Below are 23,943 nucleotides of genomic sequence, written 5' to 3'. Positions count from 1 at the left end.
TGTACAGGTGTGTTCCTAGGGGACACAGGCGGCGCTGTCCAGGCGCAGGCTGCTGCCTTCCAGAGCCTGGTGCCAGCCTCCTGGCAGAAGCAGGGGCTGCACCAGTGGCCACAACTTCCCCCCGGGGCCAGCCGCCGTCCCCCAGCCAATTGGCCAAAGCCAGGAAACCGTTCTGCAAGGCAGACAAGGCCAGCGGAGCAGCCCAAGCCCTTGCGGGCCTGCCAAGCCGAGCGGCCAGGGCCTGGCTTTGGCAGCCCCCCTCTGTGGGCAGGGCCGGCAGCCGGCTCCTGGGGCACAGCATCTGGCCCGTGCCAAAGGGCAGCCGGCAGCCGGCTGAATGCCGCAGCCCGCAGCCCAGGAGGGAACGGGGCCGTGCAGTGCCTGGCACTGGGAGCGGGGCCCGGCCTGTGGGCTCACCGGCAAATTGCGTGAAGGCCTGCTCCTGGAGGAAGGTGCCGCAACCGAAGTCGATGAGCTTCAGGTCGCCACTCTCCGGGTCCACGAGGAGGTTCTCCGGCTTGATGTCCCGGTGCAGGACGCCGCAGGCGGTGCAGTGCCGCACGGCCTCCAGCACCTGGCAGAAAAGCCAGCGCGCCATCTCCTCGCACAGGAAGCCCTGCTCCAGCAGGAAGTCCAGGAGATCCTGCGATGACTCCGGACGCTCCATGACCAGCAGGAAGCTGTCAGGCAGCTCAAACCAGTCGAGGAGCTGGATGATGTTGTGGCAGCCAGAGCCCACCTTCTCCATGAGCACAATCTCCATGGGAACGCGGGTGCCGTCGGGCTGTGGGGAGGAGACAGTGCCTCCAGCAGGCCTGATGCTGCCCTGGGGCTGCTGTGCTGCCCCGTGCCTGGGATGCCCCAGTGCCCCCTTGGGCAGCCTCCCTGGTGCTTGGGCTTCCTCCCGCCCAGGGGATGCTTGGGGGGTGCCCCCCTGCCCGGCCCCACCACCGGTGTTTGGCATCCCCGGGCCCGCCCTGCTCCGGCTCGCACGCTGAGCCCACGCCCGCTCCCCCCGCCCTGCGCCGCCTCCCGCCCTCGGGGCCCGGCCTTATCCCTGCCCGCCACGCCCCGCTCTGGCGCTCTGGCGCCGTGGCCCCGCTCGCTCACTCACCAGCTCGTACCACTGCACCACGCTCTCCCGGGCCACGCGTTTGATGGCCACCTGCAAGCCCACGAGAGACGGGGCTGAGCTCAAGCCCTGCCCCGCCCCTGGCCCTCGTCCCGCGCCCCGCCGTCCCGGCCACTTACCGGGCTCCCGTCCGAGAGGCGGATGCCCGAGAAAACGGTGCCGAAGCCACCGCTGCCCAGCTGCGGGCCCAGCTGGTACAGCTCCTGCAGCTTCTTCTTTTGCCCTGCGACCGAGACCGAGCCATCAGCCTTGCGCCCAGGGCCCCCCCGGCCAAGTGCCCGCGAGTGAAGCGGGCCGAGCCACCGCGGGCCACCTTGCTCTGACCTGCTTCCTGCTGCGCGCCGGGCAGCGGCCACCGCCTTGCAGCCGTCGGGCTGGCGAGCGCCAGAGCTGGGGCAGGGGAGCGCGCAGAGGCGGCTGCAGGAGCCGGAGGGCAGCGGGGCAGGGCGGCACCGTCGCTGTCCCCGGCGTCGTGGGCTGGACTCTGCTCTTGAGGACTGCCGGGGCTACAGCCCGAGGACTCGCACAGGGGGGTGTCAGGAGCAGCTGCAAACCAGAGAGGGGTTTTTTGAAGCTGTGGCATCAGAAGCACTGGAAACAGCCAGGGACTCGGCTGCTCTCAAGGGCCCTGGCCTGGCCTGGGGATGCCCCTCAAGAGCCCCAAGGGAGCCTCAGAGAGCTCCTCAGATCTCACCTGCTACCAGCAAGGCCTTCCTGGTAGTCGGTGGCCGTCTCGGAGCAGCTTCCTGGAGATGGAGGAACCTCCTGGGTGTCTTGAGGCTCGTCTCCGCCACCAGGCAAGAGCTGTTGCCAGCTGGCGCAGCCGGCACAGCGTCCTGGGAGCTGTGGGCCGGCAACTGCTGGCTCCAGCTCACTCGCTGCTCCAGCACCTGCTCCTGACAAGGCTCCCCTGGATGGGGCTGGGCTCCCACTTGGACTTCTGGGCTTTCCCTGGCAACGTCAGTTGTCAGGGTTGTGCCCGTGTTGTTGAAGTCCATGAGTCCAAGGGAGCTGGGAGACCTGTGCACAGGCTCTGCACTTTCTGCAGGCTGACTGCAGGTCTCACGGAGCGTCTGCGGGCGATGGAGGCTGTCAGAGATAGCGGACGCTCCTGGCGGGATGGAGGATCTCTGACAGCCTGAGCTTCTTGCCTGGATGGCGGCTCTCTGATGGTGTGCCATCCTTGCAAGGCTTGAGGCTCTCCCAGGGATGGAGAATCTTGCTGGGAGCAGCCTCTTGAAGGGATGGAGGCTCCTGGAGGAGCTGGCCGAGCCACAGCAGGGCAGGTGGCCTCGCTTCAGCAGCTCCTCCAGTTCTTTCCACAAGGCCTGCCACATCCCAGAGTAGAGCGGCACCCATGTCCCATTGCGAGCCCAGAGCAGCAGCATCAGTTCCTGCAGCTCCTGGGCCACTGCCACGCAGGGGCCGCAGCTGCAGGGGCTGTCCAGGGGGCTCGCGGGAGCACGTGGCCGCTTGCGAGGGGTGGCCCGAGGCCTGGAGGACCTGGGAGCCGCAGGGGCTCCTCGCTTCCTCTGTGAGCCTCTGGGCTGCACCCCGGGGCGCTTGCGCCTCTTCGCTGTCCTTGTCTGCCGCCTCCGTGGTTGCCAGTGGCCAACGGCCCACCAGACAGCCACAGCGGCCAGCAGCAGGACAAGCACAATCACTGGGACAACACCGTCACACATGGCTCCGGCACGTCCCATCGCGACTGCACTGGCAGCTGCAGGTGCTGGCCCGTGTTACATAGCGACTGCGCGGTGATGTCACAGTGCTGTGGGCCAGGACAGCCGGGTGACATCCCAGCCCCGCCTCTCACCAGCGCTCAGCCCCTTTGTGCCGTCATAGCCCTGGGCCCACCTCAGGGATCAGCAGAACCAGCTCATGCCTAAGGATGCACATGGCCAGAAAAAGCCTGGCAGCAAGAACAGGAGCTCAGCCTGCTGCAGTGAATCATTCCCTGCAGCAAGTGGCACATCAGGAAGAGTGCTGCTGCCACCAGTGTCAAGCCCATGGCTCCCAGGACACTGCAGCGGTACCAACTGGCAACAGCCACTACTCTGTGCCTGCGAAGATCTTCCAGAGACAAAGGGAGTTGAAGTTCCTGTGTCTCTGGGGAGCTCTCCTGAACTGGCTGTCGAGGGCAGGAAGAGTTTTCTGTAACAGCTCACCGACTTCTGCGTTGCCTCTGTTCTAAACAAGTCAGGATTTCCCAAGGAGCGCTCATGGTGCTCTCACTGCTCTGGTTTTGACGGGCATAGGGTTCCTTTTTTCCCAGTTGCTGGCACACACTGGGTTCAGATGCACCATGGGAATGCTGTGGATCAAACAGGGGTGGTTTGCTTTCTGCTGAGCAGGGCTTGCCCTCTTCAGGGACTTTGCAGTGTCCCTTGGTACAGTGCACGTTTTCCACGGCGAAGGGAGGGAAGAGTGTTGAAGACAGAGGCAAAGAATGCATTAAACACCTGTGCTGTGTCCCTGGCCCTGTTTGTCAGGTGACCATCCACATCCTGGAAGGGGACAATGTTACTTCTACAATGTTTCTTTCCATGCATATATTTAAAACCACTCTTTTTATTGGGCCCCACATTTCTGGCCACCTTCCTCTCCAGCTGAGCTTTCAGTGCACCAAAGTTCTCCGTACAGTGGCGAGAAACATCTCTGGGGAAGGAATGAGAAGGAGGTGTCTTTACAAACTATCTGTGGGCCTGATGGTAGATAAAGCCAGATACTGATAGGTGAAAGAAGCAGCAAAGGGAGGAACCCTAAATTCCATAGGAATTCCACTAATTGACACAGACTGTTACTCACTCAAGACTCTGCTAATCCCTGGATTTAGAGAAAAAGAACAGAGACAGGAGCAAAAGAATGGGGGGGGGGGGAGGGGGGTAGACATTAGAAAGGGGGTTTGTATTAAGCCATTTGGGAAGTCTGTACCTCTCAAGTAGCTCAGCCAGTGGGGAAAGAGAGAGGGAAATGCAGCTGGGAAATTAGGAGATAAAGGAAGCTGCGTCCTCTATCAACTTGAGAGATCCCGTGGGAAATGCCCATGACCTCTCCCTTTATTCGATCAAAGTAACAGGACTGCTCTGTCTCTTGTTTGGACGTACAGCTGTGGTGTTTGAGGACTAATTTTCCTGACATCCGTATTCTTCTTGTGACCTTGCTTCCACTGGGCACACAGCTTCCTTTTCCATCCTCTTTGCCAGAGAAGAAGCCTTCTGCCTCGCCTGCTTGGCTTTCGACATTTGGGAATCTCCTGCTGCTGTGCCCTTAGGAGGTGATGTTTCAAAATTGACCAGCACGGATGGACCCCAGCACCTGCAAAAACATTGTCCCTGGAGACCCTGCTTAGCAGTTCCCTGAGCAGTCTGAAGTCTGCTCTCCTCATGGCCCGAGCTGAGGTTTTGCTGGCCCTTTTCCTCTTGTCAGAGGTTTGAAACTCGATTGATTTGTGGTCGCTGTGGCCAAGACGGCCGCCAGTCCCCACCTGGCTCAGGGCACGTGGGACTCAGAGGGCGGCCTGGCTCCAGGGGGGCTGAGCTGGAGAGTCCTGGGCTGCGGGGGGCTTCCCGCTTTCCTGGGAGGAGACTCCCTGGGGAGGAAGAAGGGTCTGGCATGAGCCACAAGGCCCCTGGCCGAGGGACGGTAGCGGGGGACGTGTGCGTAGCGGATGCTGTCTGGGAGGAGCTGTGGCAAGGAGTGGGTGTGGGGCTGGGGGTGTCCCAGAGCTCAGTGAGGGTGTTCCCCCAGCCCAGCAGGCAGAAAGCCCCTGGCTCACAGCAGGAGCCAAGTTCCAGGTCACCAGGAACAGCCCCCGCCCTCACCAGTGCTCCCAGCCTCCCACAAAGGTTGGTTATGCCCATGGGTGCTGCCAAGGTTCCCCATGGGAACAGGGCTGGACACCCTAAAAAGGGGGGTCAACACCCCAGGGGCAAAGCCAGCGCAGGGGAGAATGAGTGGGATGAGTGTGAGAGGACCACCTCTACCCCTCCCATCCCGCACCAGGGAGCAGGGACTTTCCTGGGACAGCTCCAGGAGGATATTCAGGACCATCCTTGCCTGGGACAGGGGTGCCAAGGAGATCCAGGAGGGATCAGTGTCCAGCTCTGTGTCCTGGGACACCCTGCACCCTGTTCCCCATAGCCCTGATTTTCAGGAAGGAGCCACAGGAGCCTCCTGGCCATTGCTGGATTTTTCTTTCAGGAATTCGCTGTGGAGCTCGTTTGTCTTTTTTTGCCTCTTTCGGAGCTCCTGTAAAAACGGCCTTGGAAGGGGCGGGGCGGGGCGGGGCAGGGCGGAGAAGAGCCAGCTGGGGAAGTCTTGAGGGCTTCTGTGGCTCTGGCAGCCTGCTTTCCTCCTCTCCCTTTGGTGGAGGTGTGGGCTGGCAACGGAGCATCTTCCCCGGGTGGCCGCGGTGCCCCGGATCCCTGCCCTGAGCAGAGGGACAACACTGGGCGTCTCTGGCCTGCCGCACGCAGCCAGGCTGCCGCACAGAGCTCCTCGAAAGCCCTGCCCTTGGCCGCAGGGGGCCGAATTAGTGAGGCATTAAGGAGGGAGGAAGGAAGGGCGCTAATTAGGGAGGGGAGGGCGGGGAGCCGTTCCCAGCCGAGGGGGCGTGGCCAGGACGATGGGCGTGGGCAGGGCCTCAGCGGCGGCGAGGGGCCGTGGTCTGAGCGGGGCCGGGGCCAGCGCTGAGGGGAGCAAAGGGCGGGAAAAGGCTCGGTGCTGCTGAGGGGAAGCGTCGGGAAGGAGGGGACGGAGGGGATATCGTTGGGAAAAAGGGAGACACAAGAGCTCCTGGGGGCCTGAAACCACTAACAGTGGTGGAGGGGAGCCCAACACACTCCTCCTATGTATCCCTATGCTTTACAGAGGGGAAGGCGTGGCTAAAATCCAGGAGAAACAGTGCTGTGGATCCAAGGAATCAGAAGCAGGATCTGTGTGGAGGGCGTCCCTCACGGGAGGCACATGAATCGACCTGAGCGAGGCTGGGGCAGGAGGGTCACGGCCAGCAGAGAAGGGGGACCCTCTGTCCATGCCAAGGCCCAGGGCAGCCCTATCCCGGGAAGCGCGCAGGGAGCGGATCCTTGAGCTGCTGCACGTTGGCGCTGCCCTCGCTCAGCCGGCAGCCCCCTCATTGCCCAGGGGGAGCTGGTGGCAGTGGGGAGTGGGAGAGGGAAACATCTGTCCTACACCTCCATGGCTGCGGCACTGCCAAAGGTGAAGAACGTCAGAGAACTGCCAAACAAGATCCTCCAGCAGGAAAGGCAGACGTTCCCAGCTCCAGGGAATTCCCTGATGTCAGCAGTGGAGGAGCAGGATGAGGAAGATCTCCACGCTTGCGATACTTCTGGCAAGAGCCTCCGTCCCTGCCAGAGCCTCGGTGAGAGCTGCCGGAGCGCAGACGGAGGAAGGCCTTTGGACAGGTGCAAGGTATGAATGATGCACGGTCCCCAGTCGTGGTGTGAGCAGAAACATTTCTTCCAAGCACCTCTGGCTTTTAGAAGAGTTTCACTCTCAGGTTCGAATAGCGTGAGCCTGGAAAGCCAATAGTCGAAATGCTCCGATGTCTGCTACCCAATACTAGACATGAACTCGTGTCTCTCGTAGCAACATCAGGCTTTTTCCCTAAGCCAAGTGCTGGAAGGAGAATTTCTTCTGCAAAACTACTGTGCTTCTGCTGCTTGTTCCATTTTAGAAAGTTTCCTTCGTCGCCCCTGCCTTGATTGAACAGTCCTTTCTCTTCTAACTAGAAGCTCCAGGTTCTCTTCTTACAAGTTGTCTTTGTTTTCTTTGCCCACAGACAGGAGTCCCTGCTTCCCCAGAGCCACGTCGATCTGCAGAGCCTGCTTGTGGCTGAGGATGCAGATGGCCAGGAAAGGCCGGGAAGTAAAAATTGGTAACATTTCTAGTTCCTAGGAAAGAAATATTTCATGAGATCTGGAAAACAAGCATCCCAGCATCTGTGGCATTCCCAGCTGATCAGTCCCGCTGTAGCAAGATTGAGGATGCATCTCCCAGTTCTCCAAGAGCTGAGTAGGTATTAGTAGGGCATTGGACTGCAGCTGGGAACAGCAAAAGTGGCTGGCACAGCAAGTTCAATGTATGGCTGTCCAAGGTCTGTCTTTTGCAAGTTTCCAAGCTTTGCATCATGTTCTTGGGATTCCATTATCACTTTCAACCGAATACTCTACCAGTTAGAGCCATGATTGCCATCAAAAAGGTGAAGTCTGTAATAATAATCTGGTTTTTGGAGGGGAGATTTTCTCTCATCTCTTGCTCTGATCAGCTAGTGTAGTTTTAGAGGAGTTTGTGGTAAAGTCTGTTCTGTGCTGATTTTTTAATGGCTGTTTGACCACCAGACATGTCTGTGCCCTGAAGACATTTTCAGTTTTCATCCAGTTAGTCTAGAAGGTCCACTGAAAAAGTTATTTGATGTAACTCATCTCTCTGAAACCTGGGCAAACAAAATGCTCTGTTTTGGATTACAGGGAGGTGGACTGGTTTTCCTTGGCAAGCATCCTTTTCCTGCTCGTGTTTGCACCGCCGATCGTGTATTACTTCCTCATGTCCTGTGACCAGTACCAGTGCTCTCTGACTGACCCACTGCTGGACTTGCTGACAGGGAATAAACATCTGTCTGACATCTGGAACAGGACTCCCACACTGACCTATAGGGCTGCTGGCATCTATTCCCTTTGGGTCACTTTCCAGGTACATTCTTGAGTTATGATCTGGATGCCGGGTCTGGTTTCTCACACGGCTGTTGGATGAATCCTTTTGCACAAAGGATAGTGGAATGTTGAACTGGCATTTACTCTTTGGTGTTTCCCACTTTCCAGGGCTTTTTGGAATCCAAAGGAAGCTTATGTACTTGGAAAAGAAGCATGTAGGGAATATACGCAAATATTCCTTGTGTGACATATGCCTTAATGAGGTTTTGAAGAAAAAGCAACTTTATAGCAGTATCCGTTGGTTTTAAATTCATACACAAGAAATGGATAAAAATAAAACGACGAGGACCTGAATCTAGTTACCAACTGTCCTGCCTCCCCACCAAAAAAGGATGGCAGCCTTACATGAAGTACATCTTTGAGCTGTCTCAAAGCTTAGATGTATTACTAGTCTAAAATCCCAACAGCTAAATATTGCCATATTTGCTTACCCAATACTTAATAGAAACTTAATAGAAACATTCTATTTGGTATGTGTATGTAAGGAATAGTGTTTTGAGGGATTTTGTCTCGTCTGTATTTACTGTGAATACATCCTCTCTCTTCTAGGTGGTTTTGTACATGTCCATCCCTGACTTCTGCCATAAAGTTCTCCCTGGATATGTGGGAGGTGTACAAGAAGGTGCTGTCACCCCTGCTGGTAAGGTATTCCTTGGAATACACGGACACCGTGCAATCTTCTGAAATGATAGTATTTCTGTACCTAGAGTGTTTAATAGCCCATGTGTAGCCAGAGGAAACGTGGGCAGAAGTGCTCTCACCTTCCTCCCGTGTTCAGTTCAAACAAAAATAGAAAGCAATCGATGTCATCTTTTAGAAGAAGTGACAGCATTTCTATCTCTTAGAATTCGTATAACTGTTGATCTGGTAGGCACCATACCAGCAGTGAAAAAGTACTGGTTGATGACTTTGGCACTTGAAATTGTCAGTTGACTGTAGCTGTCCAGGACTATTGCTGGTATTCGACAAGATAGTTTTACCTGCTCAAGCTCCATGAAGCCAAGGGACTTGAACAAAATGTGGGATGTGAACTGTTAGGAGAAGTGGTTTGTTACTCTGGTCAGTTTTGGGGGAAAGCCTAAATTCAGTTTTGTGAGGAGAAAAACTCAGCCTAACAAAGCCTAATGGGTACAGCAGAGTTTAATGGAACACTCAGAAAAGTGCTTTAAGGTATTGAATTGGGAGGACGAGGAGAGAGAAGTTGTTTCATGAGCGCTTGATTGAGCTTCTGTGTATTCTGTGCATAGCCATGTGAATTAAAAGCTGCAGTAATGCGGGGTCAGTAACACTCGATTTTTTTTCTTCATCTTTTAGGTGTCGTGAATAAATATGAAAATCAATGGACTTCAGGCCTGGATCATGACCCATGTGCTTTGGTTTGCAAATGCTTCTTGCTTCCACTTCTTCTCACCTACCATCATTTTTGACAAGTGGATTCCTCTCCTGTGGTGTGCCAATAGCTTGGGATATGCAGTGTCCACGTTTGCAATGATTAAAGGCTACTTTTTCCCTCCCAATGCCAAAGAGTGGTATGTGAATTTTAGTAATGAGAGAAGACGAGGTAATCCGAGATTAAAACTGTTAAATAAAAACCGGGTCTATCAATTGAATGACAGAATATATTTCACTGGCAGAGAGAGCTGAGCCAGTGTATGACAGTGGTTCTTTGCTTCACTAGCACCATCCCCCGTGTTTCATGCTGCACACCATGGGACTGGCAGCCTCAGTGTCACAGATACACCCATCCTAGAAATAGTGAGACTGTTCAGAAGTGTTAGCAAGAGTAAACTCGGGCACTTCTGAAACTCTACAACTTATGTCTATTAATGTAATACTTCAGCTGGGTCAGCTTCTGTTACCTTGCACAGCGTTACATGCTTTGATGATTTTTATTATCACTACATCAAATTAATCTGAATTGTGTAGTCAGAGCAGTAATTACCTGTATTTGTGTAGAACTCTGTACATTTCCAATTTTTTTATGTTTTACAGCAAATTCACTGGAAACTTCTTTTACGACTACATGATGGGGATTGAATTTAACCCTCGAATAGGGAAGTGGTTTGATTTCAAGCTCTTTCTTCAGTGGGCGCCCTGGGATTGTGGCCTGGACTCTGATCAACCTTTCCTTTGCTGCCAAACCAGAGGAGCTGTATGGCGAAGCGACAAACTCCATGATCCTTGTCAATGTCCTTCAGGTAAATTCCAAGGAGGAAATTAGGAAACCAGCTAGGAAGTAAACTAATATTAAAGTAGGAAAAGAAGTCCTTCTATGGAAATGAAAATGAAGTGTTTTTTCCTGGCCTGAAACAAGCTCATTCAGTGATGGTGTGCTGGGACTTCTTTGGATTTATTGCCTGATCTGTGGAAATGGAAGCCTGCTCAATAGGAGCTCTATCGGCCCTCTTTGTAACGCTGTGACTCTAAGCTGAAGAGAGATTGGGCTGATCAACTGTGAGTTCACTTCCCAAGCGTTCGTCCTTGAGTTGTACACTTGCCTTAGTCATCCTACTGTTGCTTTATCTGTGTAGATAGATAGATAGGTAGGTAGATATTGTGTATCCACATAGCTTGTATTTATGTGATAGTTCTTCCTAACTGTGTTCAGAAACGTCTGGTTTTGAAGTGCTAACATAAAAACACCAATGAGTTGTGAGATCACATCACAAGGCAGCACAGACATTAGGCTGATGCTGTTAAACAGGGTAACTGGTGACAGTGCTCTGTTATTACTGTGAAATTATTCTGTTGCAGGGTATTTTTGTTCTGGACTTCTTTTGGAATGAAGCCTGGTACTTGAAAACCATTGCTATCTGCCATGATCATTTGGGATGGTATTTGGGCTGGGGAGACTGTGTTTGGTTGCCTTCCCTCTCTACTTTGCAGGTAAAAATGTGGACACTGTGGATTTGGGCTAAGAGGAAGGAAACTTTGCAGAAACATTCTTCTCAGCAGGTTAATGTGCACCTTAAATGTTTCTAGGCGGTTTGACTGTTGAGAAATCCTTGCAACATTCTTTGTAACAATTCCTGGGTAGGCAGGCTTCCTGTCCGTGCCCAGATTGGACATCTTTTCCTCTCCTGCCCTTCTTTTGTGCCTCTTTCTGTCACTGTCTGTTGTGTCTGTATACTTTTCTGAATCCTTTTGGTTTCCTTTTTTTCTAAATCCTTTCCGTTTCCTTTTTTTTTTTTACTCCTGCTTGTTGAGGGTCTTTTGGTTAGCAGTGGTTTGTTTGTGTTTTGTTCCTTGCTTTTTCCTTCTGTCCGGTTTGCATCCTTGCAACTTCTCTCTTCTTGTTTCAGGAAGAAGTGCAATTTTGGAGAGAGAAAGAGAGAAGGAAACTGTTGGATGCAGAGTTTTTTGAAAGTTTTCTGCAGTTTTACTGTTGCAGTAGATTTTTCTACTCTTTCTTCTGGTCTGTTGTGGGCCACTGTAGTCAAGGAATTGGTCTGGCATGCTGAGCCTCTGTTGGAAGTAAATGTCTGATTGTTTTTGTGCTCCCCAGGGTCTGTATTTGGTTTACCAGCCTGTCCAGCTGTGCACAGCCCATGCCGTAGGGGTCTTGATGCTGGGCTTGCTGGGCTATTCCATCTTCAGAATGACCAACCACCAGAAGGACCTCTTCCGTCGTACCGATGGCAAGTGCAGGATCTGGGGGAAGAAGCCGGAGTCCATCGAGTGCTCCTACGTGTCCGTGGATGGGCCCAAGCACTACAGCAAGCTGATGACCTCTGGCTTTTGGGGCTGGGCACGTCATTTCAACTGCACGGGAGACCTGATGGGCTCGCTGGCCTATTGCCTGGCTTGTGGCTTTGAGCACATCCTGCCTTACTTCTACATCGTTTACATGACCACTCTGCTCACCCAGCGCTGCATTCGGGACGAGCACGGTTGTTGCAGCAAAGATGGGAAGGACTGGAAGCACTACACTGCTGCAGTGCCCTACCGGCTCTACCCGGCAGATTTTAAGGCTAATGCAGGATCCAGGGGAAAGAAAAAAGAAGAAACATGCAGGCATGCCATGTTTAAAGTGTTTAAACTGAAGTGGGGCACTGAAATGTCCCATTTTTTTAGAGGATTCTTTTAATTGGAATTGAATCATGCCGCAACCGGGCCAGGAGACACTTCAGAGACAGAGTCAGAGAAGCGGGTATTTGCTTTATTCGGCGCGCCGGGTGTGTGGGGATCGCTCCTCCAAACACACACCTGGTGCTCTCTACAACACAAGTATTATGGGTTAAATTAGGAATATTCATCACATTCCTTGGGACAGGTGTGGTTATACAAATTATTTCTCGGAAGTCATTAGCATATGGGCCACGCATGCGCTGTGTGTCCTGGTGGCCGCGCTGAGGAAGGCCTCTCCTCTTCCTCGGGGGTCCTTTCTGATGAAGGCCAGTAGTCTTCCTCTCAGTGAACTTTTTCACCTTTCTCCCTGGGCATGCGTAGTCCTTTGAGGAATGTTTCAGCGGTCTCTGAGATGATCCTTGTGCCCTCTATCTTGACAAGAGTAGGGCAAATTTGGTTTCTTAGGTTTTGTAATTACAGTCTGCTGTCTGAACTAACGTTTGCTGTCTCCCAATAGTTAACTCGTGCTTCCATGAGTTAGCTATTGACTGCCCCTTCCTCATTTCTGAAGAAGTATGTTTTTTTCCCAAAGCCTGTAGTGGTAGGTCAGGGCAGTAGACAGAAGGTGGCACAGGTTTGCAGCTGGCACCTGCCCACAGGGCCAGGGAAGGCACCTGGGTGCTTTCCTGTGGCTAGACTGGTTACTGCACTTTCCATCTCTACCAGTTGTTTTGAGGGTAGAGAAAGGTATTTTGAGGGCTGCAATGGGCCCAGCACCATGGGAGCAACTCCAGCATCTCAACATTTCCTGTGGGCTCCATGCCCATGGCTTACGAGGCTGCAGACCCAGCTGGTCAAAGGCGCAGCCCTGCCTCCCATTTCAGGGGAAGAAAGAGGAAGAGTTTTGTCAGGGCTCAACCTGAAATGACCTTTTGCCATTTCTGATTCTTCTCCCAGCATTGGAGAGGAGCAGCATCTCTGTCCCTGCCACCCGCTGGCCCTTGGAATGCACACATGAGCCCACGTATCACTTCAGGTGAAGCCAAGTGGCCGCCTCAGTTTGAAAGGGCGGCTGTTGTTTCACTGTTGCATTTCTTGGCTTGTTACAGCCCCTCCTGCCTGGACTACAGCCTGTGCTTGAAGACACAAAAGTGCCATGATGCCTGGAGGAAAGGCATCAAAAGCTTGACAAAGGCTGAAGGGAACACTCTGATCACCCCTTTTCCCAAGAGGGTTCTTTAGCTGAAGTTGCTAACCAGGAGCAGACTTGACACCCCGGCATGGGTTTGTGGTTCTTTTATTTCTCGAGTCCTCACTCCTGCGTGGGACTCGGCAACCGGGTGCTGCAGAGGCTCCGGCAAGGCATCAAAGACGCCCGCCCCGCAGCCAAGGGTGGCGCAAGATCTCCTCCAGCGCTGGCCTGTCCGCGGGGTGCTTGGACAAACACCAGCGGATCAGATGTTGGCACTCTGGGGAGAGAAGCCAGAAAGCGCCGGTCACTTGCAGAAGGCTCCTGCCCAGCTGCTCCCGGCGCCCGCAGGGCCCGGGCCGTGCTGCGTGTGCTCAGAGCTGTGCCGGCCTCCCGGCTGACTCTGCCCTTTGCGGGACAGCGGCACGGCAGGACACGCGCCACCTCCTGCAGCCAAGCGGGCCACACCGACCCCACCGTGGTCACGGGCCGCCGCCTGCGGCCAGCCCTTGAGGGCAGATCGACCTCCCGCGGAGCTGCGTGAGGGCCACGCTGGGCTGCGCGGGGCCATCTGCCAAAGCCTGCCTTCTTGAGGCCGGACACCAACCTGGAGAGACCTGCTGCCAGAAGAAGAGCTGCCCCGACACGATGCCACGGTCGTCCTGGAAGGGCTCGTTCCCGCAGACCATGACGTACAGCAGCACGCCCAGGGACCAGATGGTCGCCGAATGGCCGTGGTAGCAGCCAAGGCAGATCCACTCGGGTGGGCTGTACAGGTGTGTTCCTAGGGGACACAGGCGGCGCTGTCCAGGCGCAGGCTGCTGCCTTCCAGAGCCTGGTGCCAGCCTCCTGGCAGAAGCAGGGGCTGCACCAGTGGCCACAACTTCCCCCCGGGGCCAGCCGCCGTCCCCCAGCCAATTGGCCAAAGCCAGGAAACCGTTCTGCAAGGCAGACAAGGCCAGCGGAGCAGCCCAAGCCCTTGCGGGCCTGCCAAGCCGAGCGGCCGGGGCCTGGCTTTGGCAGCCCCCCTCTGTGGGCAGGGCCGGCAGCCGGCTCCTGGGGCACAGCATCTGGCCCGTGCCAAAGGGCAGCCGGCAGCCGGCTGAATGCCGCAGCCCGCAGCCCAGGAGGGAACGGGGCCGTGCAGTGCCTGGCACTGGGAGCGGGGCCCGGCCTGTGGGCTCACCGGCAAATTGCGTGAAGGCCTGCTCCTGGAGGAAGGTGCCGCAACCGAAGTCGATGAGCTTCAGGTCGCCACTCTCCGGGTCCACGAGGAGGTTCTCCGGCTTGATGTCCCGGTGCAGGACGCCGCAGGCGGTGCAGTGCCGCACGGCCTCCAGCACCTGGCAGAAAAGCCAGCGCGCCATCTCCTCGCACAGGAAGCCCTGCTCCAGCAGGAAGTCCAGGAGATCCTGCGATGACTCCGGACGCTCCATGACCAGCAGGAAGCTGTCAGGCAGCTCAAACCAGTCGAGGAGCTGGATGATGTTGTGGCAGCCAGAGCCCACCTTCTCCATGAGCACAATCTCCATGGGAACGCGGGTGCCGTCGGGCTGTGGGGAGGAGACAGTGCCTCCAGCAGGCCTGATGCTGCCCTGGGGCTGCTGTGCTGCCCCGTGCCTGGGATGCCCCAGTGCCCCCTTGGGCAGCCTCCCTGGTGCTTGGGCTTCCTCCCGCCCAGGGGATGCTTGGGGGGTGCCCCCCTGCCCGGCCCCACCACCGGTGTTTGGCATCCCCGGGCCCGCCCTGCTCCGGCTCGCACGCTGAGCCCACGCCCGCTCCCCCCGCCCTGCGCCGCCTCCCGCCCTCGGGGCCCGGCCTTATCCCTGCCCGCCACGCCCCGCTCTGGCGCTCTGGCGCCGTGGCCCCGCTCACTCACTCACCAGCTCGTACCACTGCACCACGCTCTCCCGGGCCACGCGTTTGATGGCCACCTGCAAGCCCACGAGAGACGGGGCTGAGCTCAAGCCCTGCCCCGCCCCTGGCCCTCGTCCCGCGCCCCGCCGTCCCGGCCACTTACCGGGCTCCCGTCCGAGAGGCGGATGCCCGAGAAAACGGTGCCGAAGCCACCGCTGCCCAGCTGCGGGCCCAGCTGGTACAGCTCCTGCAGCTTCTTCTTTTGCCCTGCGACCGAGACCGAGCCATCAGCCTTGCGCCCAGGGCCCCCCCGGCCAAGTGCCCGCGAGTGAAGCGGGCCGAGCCACCGCGGGCCACCTTGCTCTGACCTGCTTCCTGCTGCGCGCCGGGCAGCGGCCACCGCCTTGCAGCCGTCGGGCTGGCGAGCGCCAGAGCTGGGGCAGGGGAGCGCGCAGAGGCGGCTGCAGGAGCCGGAGGGCAGCGGGGCAGGGCGGCAACGTCGCTGTCCCCGGCGTCGTGGGCTGGACTCTGCTCTTGAGGACTGCCGGGGCTACAGCCCGAGGACTCGCACAGGGGGGTGTCAGGAGCAGCTGCAAACCAGAGAGGGGTTTTTCGAAGCTGTGGCATCAGAAGCACTGGAAACAGCCAGGGACTCGGCTGCTCTCAAGGGCCCTGGCCTGGCCTGCGGATGCCCCTCAAGAGCCCCAAGGGAGCCTCAAAGAGCTCCTCAGATCTCACCTGCTACCAGCAAGGCCTTCCTGGTAGTCGGTGGCCATCTCGGAGCAGCTTCCTGGAGATGGAGGAACCTCCTGGGTGTCTTGAGGCTCGTCTCCGCCACCAGGCAAGAGCTGTTGCCAGCTGGCGCAGCCGGCACAGCGTCCTGGGAGCTGTGGGCCGGCAACTGCTGGCTCCAGCTCACTCGCTGCTCCAGCACCTGCTCCTGACAAGGCTCCCCTGGATGGGGCTGGGCTCCCACTTGGACTTCTGGGCTTTCCCTGGCAACGTCAGTTGTCAGGGTTGTGCCCGTGTTGTTGAAGTCCATGAGTCCAAGGGAGCTGGGAGACCTGTGCACAGGCTCTGCACTTTCTGCAGGCTGACTGCAGGTCTCACGGAGCGTCTGCGGGCGATGGAGGCTGTCAGAGATAGCGGACGCTCCTGGCGGGATGGAGGATCTCTGACAGCCTGAGCTTCTTGCCTGGATGGCGGCTCTCTGATGGTGTGCCATCCTTGCAAGGCTTGAGGCTCTCCCAGGGATGGAGAATCTTGCTGGGAGCAGCCTCTTGAAGGGATGGAGGCTCCTGGAGGAGCTGGCCGAGCCACAGCAGGGCAGGTGGCCTCGCTTCAGCAGCTCCTCCAGTTCTTTCCACAAGGCCTGCCACATCCCAGAGTAGAGCGGCACCCATGTCCCATTGCGAGCCCAGAGCAGCAGCATCAGTTCCTGCAGCTCCTGGGCCACTGCCACGCAGGGGCCGCAGCTGCAGGGGCTGTCCAGGGGGCTCGCGGGAGCACGTGGCCGCTTGCGAGGGGTGGCCCGAGGCCTGGAGGACCTGGGAGCCGCAGAGGCTCCTCGCTTCCTCCGTGAGCCTCTGGGCTGCACCCCGGGGCGCTTGCGCCTCTTCGCTGTCCTTGTCTGCCGCCTCCGTGGTTGCCAGTGGCCAACGGCCCACCAGACAGCCACAGCGGCCAACAGCAGGACAAGCACAATCACTGGGACAACACCGTCACACATGGCTCCGGCACGTCCCATCGCGACTGCACTGGCAGCTGCAGGTGCTGGCCCGTGTTACATAGCGACTGCGCGGTGATGTCACAGTGCTGTGGGCCAGGACAGCCGGGTGACATCCCAGCCCCGCCTCTCACCAGCGCTCAGCCCCTTTGTGCCGTCATAGCCCTGGGCCCACCTCAGGGATCAGCAGAACCAGCTCATGCCTAAGGATGCACATGGCCAGAAAAAGCCTGGCAGCAAGAACAGGAGCTCAGCCTGCTGCAGTGAATCATTCCCTGCAGCAAGTGGCACATCAGGAAGAGTGCTGCTGCCACCAGTGTCAAGCCCATGGCTCCCAGGACACTGCAGCGGTACCAACTGGCAACAGCCACTACTCTGTGCCTGCGAAGATCTTCCAGAGACAAAGGGAGTTGAAGTTCCTGTGTCTCTGGGGAGCTCTCCTGAACTGGCTGTCGAGGGCAGGAAGAGTTTTCTGTAACAGCTCACCGACTTCTGCGTTGCCTCTGTTCTAAACAAGTCAGGATTTCCCAAGGAGCGCTCATGGTGCTCTCACTGCTCTGGTTTTGACGGGCATAGGGTTCCTTTTTTCCCAGTTGCTGGCACACACTGGGTTCAGATGCACCATGGGAATGCTGTGGATCAAACAGGGGTGGTTTGCTTTCTGCTGAGCAGGGCTTGCCCTCTTCAGGGACTTTGCAGTGTCCCTTGGTACAGTGCACGTTTTCCACGGCGAAGGGAGGGAGGAGTGTTGAAGACAGAGGCAAAGAATGCATTAAACACCTGTGCTGTGTCCCTGGCCCTGTTTGTCAGGTGACCATCCACATCCTGGAAGGGGACAATGTTACTTCTACAATGTTTCTTTCCATGCATATATTTAAAACCACTCTTTTTATTGGGCCCCACATTTCTGGCCACCTTCCTCTCCAGCTGAGCTTTCAGTGCACCAAAGTTCTCCCTACAGTGGCGAGAAACATCTCTGGGGAAGGAATGAGAAGGAGGTGTCTTTACAAACTATCTGTGGGCCTGATGGTAGATAAAGCCAGATACTGATAGGTGAAAGAAGCAGCAAAGGGAGGAACCCTAAATTCCATAGGAATTCCACTAATTGACACAGACTGTTACTCACTCAAGACTCTGCTAATCCCTGGATTTAGAGAAAAAGAACAGAGACAGGAGCAAAAGAATGGGGGGGGGGAGGGGGGTAGACATTAGAAAGGGGGTTTGTATTAAGCCATTTGGGAAGTCTGTACCTCTCAAGTAGCTCAGCCAGTGGGGAAAGAGAGAGGGAAATGCAGCTGGGAAATTAGGAGATAAAGGAAGCTGCGTCCTCTATCAACTTGAGAGATCCCGTGGGAAATGCCCATGACCTCTCCCTTTATTCGATCAAAGTAACAGGACTGCTCTGTCTCTTGTTTGGACGTACAGCTGTGGTGTTTGAGGACTAATTTTCCTGACATCCGTATTCTTCTTGTGACCTTGCTTCCACTGGGCACACAGCTTCCTTTTCCATCCTCTTTGCCAGAGAAGAAGCCTTCTGCCTCGCCTGCTTGGCTTTCGACATTTGGGAATCTCCTGCTGCTGTGCCCTTAGGAGGTGATGTTTCAAAATTGACCAGCACGGATGGACCCCAGCACCTGCAAAAACATTGTCCCTGGAGACCCTGCTTAGCAGTTCCCTGAGCAGTCTGAAGTCTGCTCTCCTCATGGCCCGAGCTGAGGTTTTGCTGGCCCTTTTCCTCTTGTCAGAGGTTTGAAACTCGATTGATTTGTGGTCGCTGTGGCCAAGACGGCCGCCAGTCCCCACCTGGCTCAGGGCACGTGGGACTCAGAGGGCGGCCTGGCTCCAGGGGGGCTGAGCTGGAGAGTCCTGGGCTGCGGGGGGCTTCCCGCTTTCCTGGGAGGAGACTCCCTGGGGAGGAAGAAGGGTCTGGCATGAGCCACAAGGCCCCTGGCCGAGGGACGGTAGCGGGGGACGTGTGCGTAGCGGATGCTGTCTGGGAGGAGCTGTGGCAAGGAGTGGGTGTGGGGCTGGGGGTGTCCCAGAGCTCAGTGAGGGTGTTCCCCCAGCCCAGCAGGCAGAAAGCCCCTGGCTCACAGCAGGAGCCAAGTTCCAGGTCACCAGGAACAGCCCCCGCCCTCACCAGTGCTCCCAGCCTCCCACAAAGGTTGGTTATGCCCATGGGTGCTGCCAAGGTTCCCCATGGGAACAGGGCTGGACACCCTAAAAAGGGGGGTCAACACCCCAGGGGCAAAGCCAGTGCAGGGGAGAATGAGTGGGATGAGTGTGAGAGGACCACCTCTACCCCTCCCATCCCGCACCAGGGAGCAGGGACTTTCCTGGGACAGCTCCAGGAGGATATTCAGGACCATCCTTGCCTGGGACAGGGGTGCCAAGGAGATCCAGGAGGGATCAGTGTCCAGCTCTGTGTCCTGGGACACCCTGCACCCTGTTCCCCATAGCCCTGATTTTCAGGAAGGAGCCACAGGAGCCTCCTGGCCATTGCTGGATTTTTCTTTCAGGAATTCGCTGTGGAGCTCGTTTGTCTTTTTTTGCCTCTTTCGGAGCTCCTGTAAAAACGGCCTTGGAAGGGGCGGGGCGGGGCGGGGCAGGGCGGAGAAGAGCCAGCTGGGGAAGTCTTGAGGGCTTCTGTGGCTCTGGCAGCCTGCTTTCCTCCTCTCCCTTTGGTGGAGGTGTGGGCTGGCAACGGAGCATCTTCCCCGGGTGGCCGCGGTGCCCCGGATCCCTGCCCTGAGCGGAGGGACAACACTGGGCGTCTCTGGCCTGCCGCACGCAGCCAGGCTGCCGCACAGAGCTCCTCGAAAGCCCTGCCCTTGGCCGCAGGGGGCCGAATTAGTGAGGCATTAAGGAGGGAGGAAGGAAGGGCGCTAATTAGGGAGGGGAGGGCGGGGAGCCGTTCCCAGCCGAGGGGGCGTGGCCAGGACGATGGGCGTGGGCAGGGCCTCAGCGGCGGCGAGGGGCCGTGGTCTGAGCGGGGCCGGGGCCAGCGCTGAGGGGAGCAAAGGGCGGGAAAAGGCTCGGTGCTGCTGAGGGGAAGCGTCGGGAAGGAGGGGACGGAGGGGATATCGTTGGGAAAAAGGGAGACACAAGAGCTCCTGGGGGCCTGAAACCACTAACAGTGGTGGAGGGGAGCCCAACACACTCCTCCTATGTATCCCTATGCTTTACAGAGGGGAAGGCGTGGCTAAAATCCAGGAGAAACAGTGCTGTGGATCCAAGGAATCAGAAGCAGGATCTGTGTGGAGGGCGTCCCTCACGGGAGGCACATGAATCGACCTGAGCGAGGCTGGGGCAGGAGGGTCACGGCCAGCAGAGAAGGGGGACCCTCTGTCCATGCCAAGGCCCAGGGCAGCCCTATCCCGGGAAGCGCGCAGGGAGCGGATCCTTGAGCTGCTGCACGTTGGCGCTGCCCTCGCTCAGCCGGCAGCCCCCTCATTGCCCAGGGGGAGCTGGTGGCAGTGGGGAGTGGGAGAGGGAAACATCTGTCCTACACCTCCATGGCTGCGGCACTGCCAAAGGTGAAGAACGTCAGAGAACTGCCAAACAAGATCCTCCAGCAGGAAAGGCAGACGTTCCCAGCTCCAGGGAATTCCCTGATGTCAGCAGTGGAGGAGCAGGATGAGGAAGATCTCCACGCTTGCGATACTTCTGGCAAGAGCCTCCGTCCCTGCCAGAGCCTCGGTGAGAGCTGCCGGAGCGCAGACGGAGGAAGGCCTTTGGACAGGTGCAAGGTATGAATGATGCACGGTCCCCAGTCGTGGTGTGAGCAGAAACATTTCTTCCAAGCACCTCTGGCTTTTAGAAGAGTTTCACTCTCAGGTTCGAATAGCGTGAGCCTGGAAAGCCAATAGTCGAAATGCTCCGATGTCTGCTACCCAATACTAGACATGAACTCGTGTCTCTCGTAGCAACATCAGGCTTTTTCCCTAAGCCAAGTGCTGGAAGGAGAATTTCTTCTGCAAAACTACTGTGCTTCTGCTGCTTGTTCCATTTTAGAAAGTTTCCTTCGTCGCCCCTGCCTTGATTGAACAGTCCTTTCTCTTCTAACTAGAAGCTCCAGGTTCTCTTCTTACAAGTTGTCTTTGTTTTCTTTGCCCACAGACAGGAGTCCCTGCTTCCCCAGAGCCACGTCGATCTGCAGAGCCTGCTTGTGGCTGAGGATGCAGATGGCCAGGAAAGGCCGGGAAGTAAAAATTGGTAACATTTCTAGTTCCTAGGAAAGAAATATTTCATGAGATCTGGAAAACAAGCATCCCAGCATCTGTGGCATTCCCAGCTGATCAGTCCCGCTGTAGCAAGATTGAGGATGCATCTCCCAGTTCTCCAAGAGCTGAGTAGGTATTAGTAGGGCATTGGACTGCAGCTGGGAACAGCAAAAGTGGCTGGCACAGCAAGTTCAATGTATGGCTGTCCAAGGTCTGTCTTTTGCAAGTTTCCAAGCTTTGCATCATGTTCTTGGGATTCCATTATCACTTTCAACCGAATACTCTACCAGTTAGAGCCATGATTGCCATCAAAAAGGTGAAGTCTGTAATAATAATCTGGTTTTTGGAGGGGAGATTTTCTCTCATCTCTTGCTCTGATCAGCTAGTGTAGTTTTAGAGGAGTTTGTGGTAAAGTCTGTTCTGTGCTGATTTTTTAATGGCTGTTTGACCACCAGACATGTCTGTGCCCTGAAGACATTTTCAGTTTTCATCCAGTTAGTCTAGAAGGTCCACTGAAAAAGTTATTTGATGTAACTCATCTCTCTGAAACCTGGGCAAACAAAATGCTCTGTTTTGGATTACAGGGAGGTGGACTGGTTTTCCTTGGCAAGCATCCTTTTCCTGCTCGTGTTTGCACCGCCGATCGTGTATTACTTCATCATGTCCTGTGACCAGTACCAGTGCTCTCTGACTGACCCACTGCTGGACTTGCTGACAGGGAATAAACATCTGTCTGACATCTGGAACAGGACTCCCACACTGACCTATAGGGCTGCTGGCATCTATTCCCTTTGGGTCACTTTCCAGGTACATTCTTGAGTTATGATCTGGATGCCGGGTCTGGTTTCTCACACGGCTGTTGGATGAATCCTTTTGCACAAAGGATAGTGGAATGTTGAACTGGCATTTACTCTTTGGTGTTTCCCACTTTCCAGGGCTTTTTGGAATCCAAAGGAAGCTTACGTACTTGGAAAAGAAGCATGTAGGGAATATACGCAAATATTCCTTGTGTGACATATGCCTTAATGAGGTTTTGAAGAAAAAGCAACTTTATAGCAGTATCCGTTGGTTTTAAATTCATACACAAGAAATAGATAAAAATAAAACGACGAGGACCTGAATCTAGTTACCAACTGTCCTGCCTCCCCACCAAAAAAGGATGGCAGCCTTACATGAAGTACATCTTTGAGCTGTCTCAAAGCTTAGATGTATTACTAGTCTAAAATCCCAACAGCTAAATATTGCCATATTTGCTTACCCAATACTTAATAGAAACTTAATAGAAACATTCTATTTGGTATGTGTATGTAAGGAATAGTGTTTTGAGGGATTTTGTCTCGTCTGTATTTACTGTGAATACATCCTCTCTCTTCTAGGTGGTTTTGTACATGTCCATCCCTGACTTCTGCCATAAAGTTCTCCCTGGATATGTGGGAGGTGTACAAGAAGGTGCTGTCACCCCTGCTGGTAAGGTATTCCTTGGAATACACGGACACCGTGCAATCTTCTGAAATGATAGTATTTCTGTACCTAGAGTGTTTAATAGCCCATGTGTAGCCAGAGGAAACGTGGGCAGAAGTGCTCTCACCTTCCTCCCGTGTTCAGTTCAAACAAAAATAGAAAGCAATCGATGTCATCTTTTAGAAGAAGTGATAGCATTTCTATCTCTTAGAATTCGTATAACTGTTGATCTGGTAGGCACCATACCAGCAGTGAAAAAGTACTGGTTGATGACTTTGGCACTTGAAATTGTCAGTTGACTGTAGCTGTCCAGGACTATTGCTGGTATTCGACAAGATAGTTTTACCTGCTCAAGCTCCATGAAGCCAAGGGACTTGAACAAAATGTGGGATGTGAACTGTTAGGAGAAGTGGTTTGTTACTCTGGTCAGTTTTGGGGGAAAGCCTAAATTCAGTTTTGTGAGGAGAAAAACTCAGCCTAACAAAGCCTAATGGGTACAGCAGAGTTTAATGGAACACTCAGAAAAGTGCTTTAAGGTATTGAATTGGGAGGACGAGGAGAGAGAAGTTGTTTCATGAGCGCTTGATTGAGCTTCTGTGTATTCTGTGCATAGCCATGTGAATTAAAAGCTGCAGTAATGCGGGGTCAGTAACACTCGATTTTTTTTCTTCATCTTTTAGGTGTCGTGAATAAATATGAAAATCAATGGACTTCAGGCCTGGATCATGACCCATGTGCTTTGGTTTGCAAATGCTTCTTGCTTCCACTTCTTCTCACCTACCATCATTTTTGACAAGTGGATTCCTCTCCTGTGGTGTGCCAATAGCTTGGGATATGCAGTGTCCACGTTTGCAATGATTAAAGGCTACTTTTTCCCTCCCAATGCCAAAGAGTGGTATGTGAATTTTAGTAATGAGAGAAGACGAGGTAATCCGAGATTAAAACTGTTAAATAAAAACCAGGTCTATCAATTGAATGACAGAATATATTTCACTGGCAGAGAGAGCTGAGCCAGTGTATGACAGTGGTTCTTTGCTTCACTAGCACCATCCCCCGTGTTTCATGCTGCACACCATGGGACTGGCAGCCTCAGTGTCACAGATACACCCATCCTAGAAATAGTGAGACTGTTCAGAAGTGTTAGCAAGAGTAAACTCGGGCACTTCTGAAACTCTACAACTTATGTCTATTAATGTAATACTTCAGCTGGGTCAGCTTCTGTTACCTTGCACAGCGTTACATGCTTTGATGATTTTTATTATCACTACATCAAATTAATCTGAATTGTGTAGTCAGAGCAGTAATTACCTGTATTTGTGTAGAACTCTGTACATTTCCAATTTTTTTATGTTTTACAGCAAATTCACTGGAAACTTCTTTTACGACTACGTGATGGGGATTGAATTTAACCCTCGAATAGGGAAGTGGTTTGATTTCAAGCTCTTTCTTCAGTGGGCGCCCTGGGATTGTGGCCTGGACTCTGATCAACCTTTCCTTTGCTGCCAAACAAGAGGAGCTGTATGGCGAAGCGACAAACTCCATGATCCTTGTCA

This window comes from Aphelocoma coerulescens, chromosome 5, assembly GCF_041296385.1.
Source record: "Aphelocoma coerulescens isolate FSJ_1873_10779 chromosome 5, UR_Acoe_1.0, whole genome shotgun sequence".
NCBI classification, from domain to species: domain Eukaryota; kingdom Metazoa; phylum Chordata; class Aves; order Passeriformes; family Corvidae; genus Aphelocoma; species Aphelocoma coerulescens.
This window is presented reverse-complemented; position numbering follows the sequence as displayed.